This window comes from Geotrypetes seraphini, chromosome 6 (assembly GCF_902459505.1).
Source record: "Geotrypetes seraphini chromosome 6, aGeoSer1.1, whole genome shotgun sequence".
Taxonomy (NCBI): domain Eukaryota; kingdom Metazoa; phylum Chordata; class Amphibia; order Gymnophiona; family Dermophiidae; genus Geotrypetes; species Geotrypetes seraphini.
In genome coordinates, this window is record NC_047089.1 from 77334406 (window position 1) to 77350905 (window position 16500).

At 38.9% G+C, this 16500-nt stretch overlaps 1 protein-coding gene across 2 annotated transcripts in view; it reads left to right on the forward strand.

Moving 5' to 3' along the window:
* Window positions 1-10601, forward strand: part of TDRD3 (tudor domain containing 3) — a 308084-nt gene extending 297483 nt beyond the window's left edge. For both annotated transcript variants that reach the window (XM_033948249.1, XM_033948250.1), the window contains exon 14: window positions 10365-10601. The gene's annotated coding sequence lies outside the window, so the exon portion shown is untranslated. The remainder of the gene's footprint in view (window positions 1-10364) is intronic.
* Window positions 10602-16500: the final 5899 nt, after the last annotated feature.

A 16500-nucleotide genomic window follows, 5' to 3' on the forward strand; every position in this document is an offset into this window, starting at 1 on the left:
GGGGGTGCGGGTGCAAGTGCAAGCGGTCCTTCGGGGTGGGGGTGCGAGTGGTCCTGCGGGGTGAATCGGACGTCGGGGGGGGGGGAAACTATGTAAAAAAAAATTTAGACAACGCGCTCACGAATATAACGCGCATGGTTATACTCGGTTTGTAAAATCGTGTATAACGCACGCGTTATATGTGTGAAAATACGGTATTAGGGGGAGGGGGGTCATGCTTGCTTACCTCCAGTAGGCATCTGGTCAGTTTGGTAACCTTTGTGGCACTTAGATGTTTCTAAAACAGGTCTAGGTAGAAACATTTAGATTCTATTCAGGACATCCTGCAAAAACAATTATTGCCACAAGACGTCCAAGTTTAGGCCAGCCCTAAACCTGCCCATAGCACACCTTCTAACACAAACCTTTTCTCTCTGGATGGACAGTGCCAATGACATCCTGCTAGAGGTCCACAAAAATGTATTCGAAAATTGGCAATTGGAAATCCCAGCGATTGGGACATCAAATTGCCAACGTAGGTGCTTTTTTTATTTTGGATATTTTAAAGTTTTGATTATGCTCTTAAGAATATATATATGTGTGTGTGTGTGTGTATGTATGTATATATATATATATACAGTGGTGCCTCACACAACGAACTTAATTCGTTCCAGGAGCAAGTTTGTTATGCGAAAAGTTCGTTATGTGAAACGCATTTTCCCATAACAATACATGTAAAAAAAAATAATTCGTTCTGTAGCATAAAATATGCTAAGATGACATAAAAAAAGATAAATTTACCTTGTTAGAGCTGTTAGCATGATATAGAGGGGATATATGTGAAGGGGAGGGGAGACAGGGGTTTTGTTGATCCTTGCTGTGTATTATAATCACCCCCCACATACTCCCCAGTACCTTTTTTAATTCCTCCCATCTTTCCCAGCCAGTGGCGTACAGGCCAGAAGTGCAGAGATCAGGAGCAATTCCTCTGCACGCCTGTGTGGGCCCATGCCGATCTCCGAATGGCTGCAGTTAGTTCTTGTGAGTCCCGCGAGAGCTGGCTGCAGTTAGTTCTTGTGAGTCCCGCGAGAGCTGACTGCAGCCATTCAGAGATCAGCGCAGGCCCAGGCGGCGGGGGGGAGGTTTAAAAATATGCGGTGGCGGCGGGGGGAGGTTTAAACATATGCGGTGGCGGCGGGGGGAGGTTTAAACATATGCGGTGGCGGCGGGGGGAGGTTTAAACATATGCGGTGGCGGCGGGGGGAGGTTTAAAATATGTAGCGCCAGTTAAGCGATGCAGCTCGGGCGACTTCGTTGTGTGAAACGAAGTCCGTTGTACGGATCAAGACAAGAAGTTCGTTGTGCGCAGCGTTCGCTGTGCGAGGCGGCCGTTATGTGAGGCACCACTGTATATATATATATATATATATATACATACACACATTTATTTATAATATACTTCATAAAGCCCATATTCTATAAACAACGCCTTAACCTAGGCGCCCTGTGGGTGCCTAAGTTAAGTGCAAAACACTGTTTAAAAGTGGTCTTAAAACAAAATTAAAGGTGCTTACCAGTTCCTTAAAAAAAAAAAAAAAACCAGTGCTGGAAATATGCCTTTGGAGGCGCTTTAGGATGCCTAATGCCACAGTAAGCGTGGCTAACATGGGAAGTGGTGTTAGGCATCATAAAGCGCCTCCAAAGGTGCCAGAAATGTAGGCCTTGGAACCCTGGCCTACATTTCTGTCGCCTACCTTTTTCAAAGCTGTGATTCTGTAAACAGCGCCATCGCATGACTGACAAATGATCGGTGGCTGTTTACAAAGACACCGTTTATCTGGGCCAAACTGTTTAATTGCTCTAAGGGGCTCCTCTGGTGTATACAAGATGTGCAAGAAGCTATTTGCTTGGCATTCACATAATCATATTGCATACAGCTGGACATTGTTTTTGCTTAGCAGAACAATTAATTTTATAGTCTCTGAGAAATCTATTGTTTTTTTAATGTTTTATCAATATCACAATACACAGAGTTTTGCAGACAATATTTTCTATAATAAAAAGGGAGAATTTCCATAGACAAAATGACTTTATTATCATTTTCTCTTTTTTTTCTTAATTATAACATCAAGTATATAATTTATCTATAGGATTAAGGAACCTGCATGTATAATTGTGAGACATTGGCTAATACTCTGTGCATCCTGGACAAAACACATTAACTGAAAATTGGGAAATAAATTTTGGACATCAAATTCACTATTAAGCTTGAGGGTAAAATTAATTTATTGGGTTTTGAAACATTTCAGCAAATCTGGGTTTGTTTGTTTTTTTAATTCAAATTTATTCCTCTGGTAATTAATCCAAGCAAAAAATCAAGTATGCCTCTGATAATTGGCATGAGTTCCCATTACAAGATCCAATAATGTAGTTTGAATTGTATACTCTGGAATTTAGGGATTAACAGGGTTTTTTTTGGCACAGGCAATCCTAGAGAGTCAATATTATCATCATTCCAAGGACTAATTATGCTCTTCTCCAGATTACATCATAACAATGTTCAGTATAACAATTAAATTTCCAATCCATGCTTAGTGCCATAGTGACTCCTCATTTTGATTACTGCAATTCGCTTTATTTGGGTTTACCTAAATGTGATCCGGGCATTGCAGTTAGCACAGAATGCCGCAGCTCGCATGATTAGTCACACTTCTAAATTTGAATATGTTACACCCATGCTATATGAGCTTCACTGGCTACTCATTGCTAGCCGGATTGAATTTAAAATTCTCTGTGTGATCTTTAAGGTCCTCAAAGAGGATGGCCCATTAGTTGTTAGATCATTGTTTCATATAAATCAACCAGCTAGGTCTTTACGTTCTGGGCACATATTGAGCCTGGAGGTGCCAGCAGCGTGGGAGCAATATGGAATGCTCTGTCAGTTAGTGAATGAAATGTTAACAGTCTGCTTCAATTTAGAAAGATGGTGATAACTATTTTATTCCAAAGACATTTTGTCTAAGTATTTGATTTTTCAACATATGATTTATGGATAGCTATGTCAGGTAGAAAGGGTTATGATGATATATCAAGGTATGAGTGAACAGTATGTTTTGTGTATTTGTTTATATTTTGTGTATGTTTTTACAATGTGACTCGCTCAGAATAGTAGGATGTAGCGAATAATAAATTTTTAAATAAAATAAATTTGATTATTTACCAACATATTTATATACTATATAGCCATTCACAATAATTCTGCCTCATAGCATTCATACTTTTATAGGACCCCCTTCAGGACGGCTTTGGGTCTGGGGCCTGACCTGGCTAGAATCCCCCAAAGACAGTCTCCATTGGTCTCTCACATGGTTAACACTCGGTGCCTCCACCTGGGGAAAAGAAATGTTAGCAGGGGTGTTCACCCTCTTCTCCCTGCAGGAAAAATCCTCCCAAAAAACTTCTGTGATCAAGATTTGCTAATAAATTAAACAGGTTTATTTGAAATATATACATAGGCCTAGTCATAAAATTATTTTGTCATAAACACTTTCATTAGTTTCAATGATCACACACTTAAAGCAATATTTATTTATATATTCAATTTTCTATACCGTTCTTCCAGGGGAGCTCAGAACAGTTTACATGAATATATTCAGGTACTCAAGTATTTTCCCCTGTCTAGCCTGGCGGGCTCACATAAGAACATAAGAAGTTGCCTCCGCTGGGTCAGACCAGAGGTCCATCGTGCCTAGCAGTCCGCACCCGCGGCGGCCCATCACGCCCATGACCTGTAATGTGATCCTTCTCTAAGCCCTTTGATCCCTTTTATTCTTCTATCCATACTCTGTCTAAAACCTATCTCTACCTCTATCTGTATCCCTCAATCCCCCTATCGTTCAGGAAATTATCCAATCCTTCTTTGAACCCCCGTAGTGTACTTTGTCTAATGCAGTGTTTCTCAACTTCTTTAAGCCACGTACCCCTTAAGTCTAACAAATATCAACTGTTTATCCCTGCCCAGGCTCCGCCCCATACCCCACCCCCATAATAATAGTACTAATTCTAATGCAATGTCTTCCATCCATTTTTCATATGCACACAATATAATTTTATTAATACATAATGGTAACCACAAAATTTTAAAAAGCACACTGTACGCACAGAAAATGTTAATTATCATTTTTATTAGGTTTTTTTTTCAAAGAGGTCAAGGCAGATGACTTTAAAATATGCAGTGTCACCTCAGTAACAACTATAGAAAAAAATAGACAAATATAGTGCAAAATATAGACAGCAGATATAAATTCTCAAAACTGACACATTTTGATAAATTGAAAATAAAATCATTTTTCCTACTTTTGTTGTCTGGTGATTTCATGAGTCTCTGGTTGCACTTCCTTCTGACTGTGCATCCAATATTTCTTTCTTTCTGCCTCCTGCACGCTTCCTCTCCTCCAGATCTCATTCCCTTTACCCAACCAACATCTTTCTCTGTCTCTCCATGAGTCCAACTTTTCTTCCTCTCTCCTCCATCCCTATTGGCAACATGTCCCCCTTTCTCTCTCACTGTCCATCTGTCTTGAGAGATCCAGGCATCTCTCCCACCCCCTCTACTGCCACATCCAAAATTTCTCCCTCTCTCATCTCCCGGATACATGTGCAACATTTTTCACCATTGCCTACCAGCCCCATGTCCATTTCTCCTATCACCCCTCTCCAGCACAATGCCACATCTCTCCCTCCATCATTATGTCCAACTTTCCTCCCCCTTCTATCTCCTTCAGTCTGTCTCTCTGTTCCCTCTCCACTACCATATCCAACATTTCTCCCTCTCATCCTGTTCCCCATGCATCTCTACCTCACTCCTCTCTCTCTATATGCCCACTTTTCCTTTCTTCCTTTCTCCATGTGCATCATCTCTTTGCCTCTCACTTACACACTCATGCCCAACAATTCTCCCTTTCTTTTCCCTCCTTCCTATGTCCCAAGTTAATGCTTCCTTCCTCCCTCCTGTGCCCCGAGTTTGTGCTCCCACTGCCTTCCAGCCTTTGTCCCAAAATCGTGCTACTCTCATATTCCAACGCGCTCCTTCCCCCCTTCTTTCTCCCTGCTCATGTTTCCTCTCTCCCTTACTTGCTTGAGCTGCACTCGCTCCTTCTGCCTTCAGCGGCACTCATTGCAGTGACATGCAGTCGCAATTGACACGTATGTGACTGACCCATAAGGCTTCCTTTTGATGTCAATGTAAAAGTTTCCTTGTCAGCTGCATGCAGCATGTGAACAGCCTGTGCATCCCTGAAAGGCGAGCCACTGAAGGCAGAAGGAGGTAACTGGGGAACACCCCCCTCCCCCCGCTGACCCGGAAGATTTTTCTCTGACATCAGCTCTGACATTGGAGGGAAAATCTCTGGGTCAGCTTTGATGGAGGGTGGAAGGCAGGAAGAAGGGATCCCCGGCAGCAGCTTCGACAGAGGGTGGAGGGCAGGAAGGAGGGATCACGGGCGGCGGCTTGGACATAGGGTGGAGGACAGGAAGGAGGGATCCCCGCCGGCGGCTTGGACATAGGGTGGAGGACAGGAAGGAGGGATCCCCGCCGGCGGCTTCGGTAGAGGGTGGAGGGCAGGAAGGAGGAATTCCCGGCGGCAGCTTTGGCAAGCAGGTAGGCAGAATCCTTGGCAGTGGCTAGTGCTGCGTACCCACAACAAGCAACTCACCCCTAATGGTATGCATACCCTGTGTTTAGAAACACTGATCTAATGTACCTGGGACAATGCAGTTAAACGAACAGCATTAGCCTATATTTCAGCTATCCAAAACCATTAACTCAGTCTTTTGAACCTTTTCAAGCTTTGTCAGAAACTCACCCCCATGGGGAGTTTTACTCTCTCTTGAGACATTCTATACTCTCCTGAATCATAGAGTTTTATTGCTGGTCACTAATGCTTCATCATGATAATCATGTCAGGATTGCACTTATAAATATTCACATATCTACATACTGCTGACAAAAAGTTTAACCTCTTTATTTTAGCACAAGTTATATGGAAAACACGATGAGAGCTTTTTCTAATGACTGATAAGAGAGAACTAATTAAATAATTCAACAATAAGTATTTCTATTTCAAAAACATGTGAACCCTTTATTCAATATCTGGTGGCACCTTGAACAGCAATGATTTGATTTGTACTTTTCCATTGAACATGCAGCTGAATCCCCTGGATGCCATTATGCATCCTTATATCGCTCATTCCAAAGGCTCTATTGATATCACAAATAACAGGGGAGGGACAACAAACATCCTTGTCATGTTCCCTGTTTTAATTCCATTGGGGCTAAAGAAGTGCCATTCACTTTCAGTAATGCTAGGGGCAGGTTCTATAGTAATCATATCCAGGTGAGAAAATGCCCTTGAAACCCCATCTTATGTAATATTTGAAACGGAAAAGTCCAACTCACCCAATCAAAAGCTTTTTCAGCGTATAATGATGATAATAATGTGGGTGAGCCTTCTTGTTTGGCATGCCAACTCAAGTGAAGGATCGATTTGATCTTATCAAAAGTTTGCCACTGACAAAGCCTGCTTGATCTTGATGTATCAATCTGGGTATTACTATTTGTAATCTTGTTATACACTTCAGTTCAACTCTCATTTGTGACCATATTTTAACTAAGATCAGTTCTAATATAGTAAGAGCCCATACCCATGGTTAAATAATTTTATCTGGACTGTCTTACAGCTTGATAAACACTGAGAATTAGCCAGTATCCCCCACAAAGCCCCTTCTTAGTGTCCCTTCACCCCCAACCTCAATCTTCCCAAAACATGAAATCGGGAAGCGCCACATACACATCAGCCTACCCATAAGGGGAGAGAGTATCATGCTCCCACATGTCCATTTGGATTCAACATTTCAAAAGCCATTTATTGGTCCAACTGTTTACCTTATCATCTAACTCTTAATACACGTTAATCACTATGGCTAGACCTTACTCATCATGGAAGTTCCTCAAGTATCTACAGCCTGCCTGACTACAATCATTCTATATATTTGGGGTCAAAATAGCACAGCATCTTGTTTTATAATAGTCCTCTTATGAACTGTGGTGTCCATCCCTATCAAGTAGTCCCCGTTTCATGTAGTTAGCTCTCTGATATTTGTCGAGTAAGTCGACTGTAGCTATTCATTGCTTGCTGCCATCGTGGCCTGGACCTCAGGGGCCCAGCTGAGTTTTCCTCCCGGGGCTTCCCAGTAGGTGTTTTTTGCATCAAGTGTTGGAGAGATCCCCAGAAATATTGGTATCACTTCTTCAAGTGTCTTGATTGTTCTAAGGGAGCCATCTAAATAGAAGAGTAGCGCAAACAGATGGCACCACTAGTAGCAAATATGTTTATCCCTCAGGTATTGGATCACTGGTCTTAGGTCCGCTTTTCTTTGCAGGGTCACTGAGGCTAAATATTGATAAATCTCAATGTCATATGTCTCCAATTGATTCATTGAGCAAGTGCATTACAATCTAATTAAGTCGGACATAGGTCAAAGGCTTACATAGGTGAGGAAATATAAGAGGTAGTGGAGTAAAGAGGGGATGGCAACAGATATGGGTGATTTACATGTTGGGAGGATAGGGCATAAACACAGTTTCAAAAAGGTGGGTTTTTAGCCTGGATTTGAACACCATGAGAGATGGGGGTCCAACGCTTTGAGTCAGGCAGGATGTTCCAGACATAAGGCTCAGCTATTTCTCCACAGAGGTCTGAAGCTAGTGCTGAGAGTTTTCTATGCTCCGCTTTGATTTCTTGCAATATTTCTCTAAACTCAATCATTATCATAAGTGGGCAGGTCACTGCAGGTTCCAGATCTGAAAGTATTGGAACAGGGACTATATGTTTTGTGAGTTTTTTTCCACCATTTTTGATGCTACCCCGCAGCTAGGTTGGAATGCATAGTCCTTCAGTGTCCAGTGGCCTGATTGTGCCATCTCTCTCAGAGTATTTGTAGTTCAATATATGTTAGCTAGAAATGCAAAGTACACCATTTTCTTCTACCACAGACCAAATAAATTTATCTGAAAAGCCCCGGGGCAAGCAGAGCTAAGCTTTCAGTCGGCCATCTTGGATGGTGATGTCTGAAACATCATCTTCAACTATTTTGTAATAGATTTATTTGAATGTTTAGGGCTGTTGTCTTGCTGCATGATCCATTTTGGCTCAATTTCAGCTTATGAATGGATGGTCTGACATTCTCCTGTAGAATTTTCAGATGTAAAGAAGAATTCAGGGATCTATAGCTGATGGCAAGGCTTTTGTATCATGTGCAGCAAAAAATCAACCCCATACCATTATACATCCACCATCATGCTTGTTTGTCTGGATGAGGTTCTTACTTTAGAAGACAATGTTTGTTTTTTGCCAAACAAAATGTTTGTTACCATGAGCGAAAATTTAACATTTTGAGCCATCCACAGAACATTATTCCTGAAGTCTTCAGGAAGTCTTATGAATCATCTGAATAATATTTGATAAACCTAAGGTAGGCAGCAATATTCTTTATCGAGAGAATTGATTTCCTCCTAGCTGTCTTCCTATGAACACCATTCAGGGTTTTTTTTCTTAAAGGTTAATACGTGAATCTTCCATATCTTCTGCAAGAAAAAGGTCTGCAGATTTTTGTAAGTTCTTTGTGACTTCATGGATGATCTTCTTGTTTGCCGTTGGGGTAATCTTCTCAGGATAAACATTCCTGAGTAGATTCTCTGTAATCTTCAACTGTTTCAATATGTAAGCTCATATTGGATGGGTGGATTGGGCCCCAAATGTATTAATATTGTTTTGTGTCCCTGTCTAGACAATTAAACTTAAACTGCTGTTTTTAATAGTTTCAAGTTTATTTGAATTTGATGTTTCGCTTATTATAATCTAAGCGAATTACAAAAAAAAAAAAAAGATTTAACATATAACATTAAAATATATAATACTACATAAAAAAAGGGGCGGCGATAGACTGACAATACAGACAAACTAAGATACATTAGGAAAAAACAAAAGGAGGTAAAGTTACAAATTGTTGTTTCCCGTAGGGGAGAAAGAGAGGTTGTAGTAGGGAGGGTAAAACATTTGGATTGGGATATTGCTAATAAAGAAGTCCCCGATTTTAGATCGTAGAGAAATGGTTAATTTTAGAGATTAAATGTAGTTTTGAAAAGAAAAGTTTTTAAATTAGTTTTAAATAGGTTGAGATCCTTAATTTCTCTAATATATAAAGGAAGAGTATTCCAGGTAAGAGGTGCCATGACTGAAAAAATGTCATGACGTCTAGTTCCTATTACTTTCAATGAAGGGACCATAAGCAACCCTTGTGAATCAGATCGGAGGGAGCGATTTGAAGTGTGAGGTATTAGAAGCCGATCTATGAATTGTGGTTCATTGGTGGATAGGTCCTCTGAAATTTATTTTCAATATGGCAAAATTAATTACCACTGAATTTTATGATGATGACTAAACTCAAACTATTTTGGACCTTTATATAGGACAGGATTTCCAAACCCAGTTGTGCAGATTTATTCTGCAGGTTGGTTTTACTTGTTAGCCAATTATTTAAATACCTGGTCAATTGGTTATATTAAGGAAAGAAAGGTGGACATGTTTAAATTATACCCTTTTTAATACAGAAGAGGAAACCTGATTTCAATTAAATAAGGTGTCATTTTAAAAAACTTGACTTTCTCATTATTATACTTGAGATTTACAAAGGAGGTATTACAAAGAACTGACTTAAAGAGTATCCAAAATTTTGAGCTAGCTAAATTCACTTTTTCCTATTTTGAATCTGTAGTATAAACGGCAGGTAAAGAGCAATTATGCATTACAAACTGGAGAAAAATATTTATCTATAGCACGGATTCTCTACCTAGTCTTCGGGACACAGCCAGCCACTCTGGTTTTCAGGATATCTACAATGAATAAGCATGAAATAAATCTACATACACTACCTCCATTGTATTTGTTGTTGGTATCCCTGAAAACATGATTTGCTGGGCATGACCGAATACTGGATTGAGAATCTATAATAACATACTGAGCAAAGTGTCATAAGTTTATCATTGGCTGAACACTAGGAAGAGCCCTGGGAAAAAGTGAACTCAGAGAGACAAGCAGTCTTAGAACAGTGTTAGTAAAGTAGGAGCTGAGTATTTTAATCCATTTAAAAAGAAAATCTTAGAACATAATATTTCTTAACCAAACAAAACTTAGTTGACATTAATGGTTGTTATATAACATATGATATTCGTTTTTGAGTGCTCATTTTCTTCTCAGTGTATCTGTAATAAACATTTTTAATGCAGAGTTTTGTTTCTGATATGTTTCTTATGTTTTTTTCTCTAGATATTGGCTGGGATTGAAAAAATTTATAGAAAAGCAATTATTTTGCTTCAGTTTCCTTAAAGAACTTATAACTGATTCCAAAGATTGTTAAACAACGTTAGTAGCTGTGGCTGTTTGGAGAGAAACCTGGGTGAATCTAAAAGTATCTACCAACTATGTAAAAATTCTTATTAATTCATGTTGCTTATGAAAAGGGCAACTTAATTTTGATGTGAATAAAACCATACTGCACACTTATTTTATCTGTCCCAATTTTTTTGTTCTGATTATCGCCATTTGGGTTTTGTCTGATATTTATTTTAGAGAAAATTGAATTCTGTATAGAACCAATTCCTAAACAGTATTCATTTTGTATGGTATTGTTTTGTCATTTTTTTATTTATCATTTATTGAGAGCAGTGTACAGCAGGTGCAGTTTAGCATATAACTTACATTTTTTTTTAACAGCATGGCAATAGTAGAATGACCAAATATAAACACGAATACAATCAATGAGGTAAACCAGGAAATGACAAATTGAAACCTAATAATAGGACTAACATGAACCAATATCAGAAATATACACATTTAGGCAAGGTAGAACATCATGTAACAGAAATACTGTATGATAAATGTTGTACAATACAAATGATACCATAAATAGTTTTCCCTTTGGGAGCATCCTTTTTCTTATAGTCACTTAACACCAATGACTTTCAGTTCTTACATATTTTTGATGCTCTTTCCATTTGTATTCTACTCCTGTTTTCTATCACCTACATGAATCTCTTGTTTTTGAGGTATCCTGTGTCTTGTTATATTACTGAATCATTGCTTACTAATGCAGCTCACATTTGTATGCATGTTGCTTGATATAACAGTTTATCAGTAAAACCTATACAGAATGATACAAATAAACAGCAGTGGCAAGAGTAGGATATTTGGCAAATGTAGTTCACAAGAAAAGAGGTAAACTTTAAACATGAAATTCAATTTTTGGCAGTTGAGCAACTGTGCGTAGTTATCTGTGTACACCAGTGCAACTTTCAGTCACCAAGAATTATTCCAAGCTGATAGGGATACAGCTGTATACTAATTACTAGAAAAGTGGTCGACCTTAGATCTTGTTTGAAATATTACGTACAACATATGCCATTACAGTTTCCTAATATTTCACAGACACACATATTTTCTTAATGTGTATCAGATTTGCATGCAAAATACATACACATTTACCTTCTGTCATATTACCAAAAAAATAGTTCATCTCTAAAGGGAGAAATAACCACCATATTCTATTTGTTTGGGAAAAAAAAATTAAGTCCAGAAGTAAAAGTTGGGCTAAGAGACAAGGTCACGACACTCCATCATATAAAAAAAAAAAATTGGATTTAAACTTAGATTTTTATATATCTTGGGTACAAAGCAGTAAAACCACCAATAAATTTCACCTCTATTCAGTTCTGCTACATAAAAGAGAATAATGAAAGTGATAACTTGGTGCTTTATTCTGACGTTTCTGTCCTAGTTTTATTTTCCAAACATTACACTAGTTGGTCAAAGTAAAGAACAAAAAAAATCCTCAAAATCCCTATCTCTAACTTTATAGTTATAAACAAACATTTAAGAATCATTTATACTTTTTCTCTTTATCTATTGCAATACCTGGAACTTCACATTACATTACATTAGTGATTTTATTCCGCCATTACCATACTTTCTTGATGTCCAGTACATAGGAAGAGTGATCCCCAGTCACTCCTGTCTAAGTCCAAAATAGTGGCTGTAAGCTATAGTGGTAATTTTGCAGTACTACTGCGAGAGGTCAAGCTGCTAAATAAGGGCATACACTCCAATCTAGAAGCTTGAACCCTAGCAGTAGTACTGCATGACTGCCACTAGGGTCAGAGCTACCATTTTGGACCTGGGCAGCCAACAGGGCAGGAACAACTAGGGTTCACTCATGCTCCTCATTAGAAACCATTAGAAGATGATCCACTTTGGCACAATAGTAATCTCACTTTGACTGATCCCTCTAGCTTTATGGGAGAATGGAAACAATCATATCTTTGGTCTCTTTCATAACTCCTTATTAATGACAATTTCCCATCTCAACAAATTTTCTCTTCGGTACATAAAACATCTTCAGTCCACTTATATATCTGGTCATTATTAAAAAGATTATATACATTAAATCTTAGCTTCGCTAGGCCTTTCCTCATGTTAACACCACCATAGGTATCTATTGCAGATTTTGGTATCATCTGCAAAGAGGCAAATTTTACCTGACAGCCCTTCAGCAATATTGGTTACAAAAAATGTTAAAAAGAACAGGCCCAAGAACCAAACCTTGAGGCACATTGGCCACTACACTCTTGTCGCCTTTCACTCAACCAGTTCCTGACCCAGTCTTTCACTTTGGGGCCCATACCGAGGGCACTCAGTTTATTTATTAGACACCTTTGTGGAACACTGTCAAAGGCTTTGCTAAAATCTAAATACACCACATCTAGCACACTCCCTCCATCCAATTCTCTGGTCGCCCAGTCAAAGGAATTGATCTGATTTGTCTGACAAGACCTGCCTCTAGTGAATCTAAGTTGCCTCAGGACCTGTAATCCACTGGATTCTAGAAAGTAGTCTCTGTTTTTAAAACGTTTCCATTAATTTACTTACCACAGAAGTCAGACTTACCGGCCTGTAGTTCCTCACTTTTGTTGAGAGGTACCATATCTGCCCTTCTTCAATCCTCTGGTACTACTCCTGATTCTAAAGAAGCATTGAAGCAGAGCCACTAGAACTTTCCTAAGTTCCTTCAGTACTCTCAGATGTACACCATCCAGCCTCATCGCTTTGTCCACTTTTAGTTTAGCTAGCTCTTCTTGAACACAATCCTCTGAAATCAATAAGGGTCTACTACACCTCTATCCCTATTTGCATTGTCTTCTGTGATCCTGCTCCCGATACTTCAGCTGTGAACACAGAACATAATTATTAAGCAATTCAGCCTTATCTTTATCAGCTTCTATGTATTTCTCCCCTTCACCTTTGAGTCTCACAATGCCACTTTTGCACTTCTTCCTATCATTAATATATCTAATAAATATCTTGTCCCCCCCCATTTTACTGTGTCAGCTATTTTTTTCTTCCATTTGCATCTTTGCTTTTCTGACTTCTCGACCATAATCTTTATTTTTCCAGATATTTTTGCCTGTCTTCCTCGTTCTGTGATCTTTTGTAGTTTATGAAAGCTAACCTCATTTTCTTTACCTTCTCAGCTACTACTGTTGATTACTAGAGTGACCTTTTCCTCTTAAATGTACTTTCCTTATAAAATGGTTGGTTGCCCTTACAATAGCTCCTTTCAGTTTTGCCCACTGCTTTCCTACTTCTTCCAGTTGTTCACATCCAGATAATTCCTTGATGTAATTCCCCCATCTGAACAAAGTTAGCGTTTTTTTTTTTAAAGTTTAGAACTTTTATTTTTGAATGAGACTTCTCTACACTTCTCTTAATATTAATCCACACCATGTGCTGATCACTGGATGCTAGATGATCACCCACTGTAGCATCAGAGACACTTTCCCCGTTTGTAAGCATTAATCCCTGTATGGCCCCATCCCATGTAAGTTCCATTACTAACTGCTGGAACAGTTCTTGTAGAGAATCCAGGATCTCCCTACTTCTAGAAGACCCCACAGTAAGGATACCCTAATCAATATCTGATATGTTAAAATCACCTATTAGTAATACTCACCCTTATATAGCTATATTCTGAATGTCTATTATTAAATTTCTGTCCGCTTCTTCTGTAAATAATGGAGGCCTGTATATCACACCAATGTAAATACATTTTCAATTTCTTCTCTCCAGGCTGACCCACAGTGCCTCTTCCTTACCCTGTAGATTCTGCAATTGTGTGTCTTTAATATGATCTTTAACATATAATGCTACTTCGCCTCCTTTTATTCCTACCCTGTCTTTCCTGAACAGATTATAACCGGTATAACTATATCCCAGTCATGGCTCTTTGTGAACCACTTCTCTGTGATCACAACTAAATCCAACTCAGCCTCTTCCATCAGAGCCTCTAGATCCAGAGCCTGGTTTCCCATAGTTTGAGCATTAGTATATACTGCTTTCCAGACATTGCCCCCTTTTCCTATTTGTTTAGAGATATTTAGTGATTCACTTACCTGAGGGCTTATACTCACCTGGGGGCTCTGATCACCCTGCCCCAATGATTCTAACTTTTGAGGAGCACATAGACTCATTGGTTAAGAAATGTTTCTTTGTATTATGGAAACTCCGTACAATCAAAAAATATTTTGATTTAGTATCTTTTCAACTGTTAGTTTAATCCTTAATTCTTGATTATTGTAATATACCTTGGTTCATATAAGAGAACTATCAAAAGTTTGAATATTATTCAGAATTCAGCTGTTCATCTTATCTTTGGCTTAAAAAAATGGATCATGTCAGCCCTTAATATCAAAAACTGCATTGGGTACCGATAGAAGCCAGACTTATTTTCAAGTTTTCTTGTATCTGTTTTAAAATTTTAACTGATATGGCTCCAAATTATCTTACCTATCATTTTGAGTTGGTTTCTTCTACCAGATGTACTCATAGATTTCATCTGGAAGGTTGTCTTCTTTATAAGAGAGTTTTGGAGAGGACCCTTTCTTTTCAGGCTGGTAAAATGAATAATTGGTTGAGTAAAACCATTTTGAAAGTTCCTTTTTACCAATCTTTCAGAAAATCAGTAAAGACCTATCTTTTTGATAAATGTGTATCTTCATAATTAGGCCAATGAATTTTGACATCATTTGTAACTTCGCTGTTTGTCAGTTGTCTCTTTATTGTGAACCGCTTAGAACTGTCATGATATTGCGGTATACAAAAATGAAGTTATTAATAAAGCCCTCCTCAATAGGTTAGCCAGTCTGTTGCTGAAGACATTTATTCCCTTCTTTGATAGATGCACACCATCCCTGCTCAGCAGTCCTTGGAATATCATCCCATGGTCCAGGAAGCTTTCATGCAGCCACACATTCATCTCCAAGATGTGAGCTTCTCTACCATGGCCTTTACCCTTGATAGGGAGGATCTATGAGAATATCATTTATGCATCTGACTGCTTCACCTTCTCTTCCAGAGCCACAAAGTCACGTTTGATATATTCAGAGGGGTACCTATCAGTATCATAGTGCCAACATAAATGAGCAGCATCAGATAATAGTCATTAGACTTAATTAATCTCATCAAGCTCTCTGTAACATCTTGGATTTTGGCACTAGGCAGACAGCATACCTCCCAAGACATTATGTCTGGTCTACAGATGGATGCCTCTGTGCCCCTCAGAAGGGAAAAACCAGCCACCACTTCCTTTTGCCTCCTAGTTGTCACTGATCCAGCAACTTTGGGGATTTTGAGCTTTAGTCCTTCCTTGCTCTCATCTTCTCCACTTCCAGGGCTACATACCGGTTCTTCAGTTCAAGGGCAAGTGAAGTCACTATCAATTCTGCAGGGTCCCATAATCTGAGTCTAGCTGTTCTCCCTCAGCATGGTCTCCTCCATTGCTGGAAATCTTTTATGCCTCATGAAACATTGTGATTGTAAAAAATTGCAAGAGGAACTTGGGAGACTGGGCATCAAAATGGTAGATGATGTTTAATGTGAATAAGTGCATAGTGATACATGTGGGAAAGAGGAACCCAAACTTATAGCTATGTGATGCAGGGTTCCACATTAAGACTCACCGCCCAGAAAAAGGATCTAGGTGTCATCATTGAGGGTACGTTGAAGCCCTCAGCTCAGTGTGTGGCAGTGGTTAAGAAAGCAAATAGAATGTTGAGAATTATCAGGAATGGAATGGAAAACAAAGATGAAAAAGATATAGCAGAATTAGAAAAGGTACTGAGAAGAATGACAAAAATGATAAAAGGGATAAGATGACTTCACTATGAGGAAATGCTAAAGTGGCTAGGGTCTTCAACCTAGAGAAAGATGACTCAGGGAGTTATGATAGAGGTCTATAAAATATTGAGTGGAGTGGAACAAGTGGATATGAATCGCTTGTTTACTCTTTCCAAAAATACTAGGACTAGGGGGCCATCAATAAAACTACTAAGTAGTAAGTAGATTTAAAACAAAA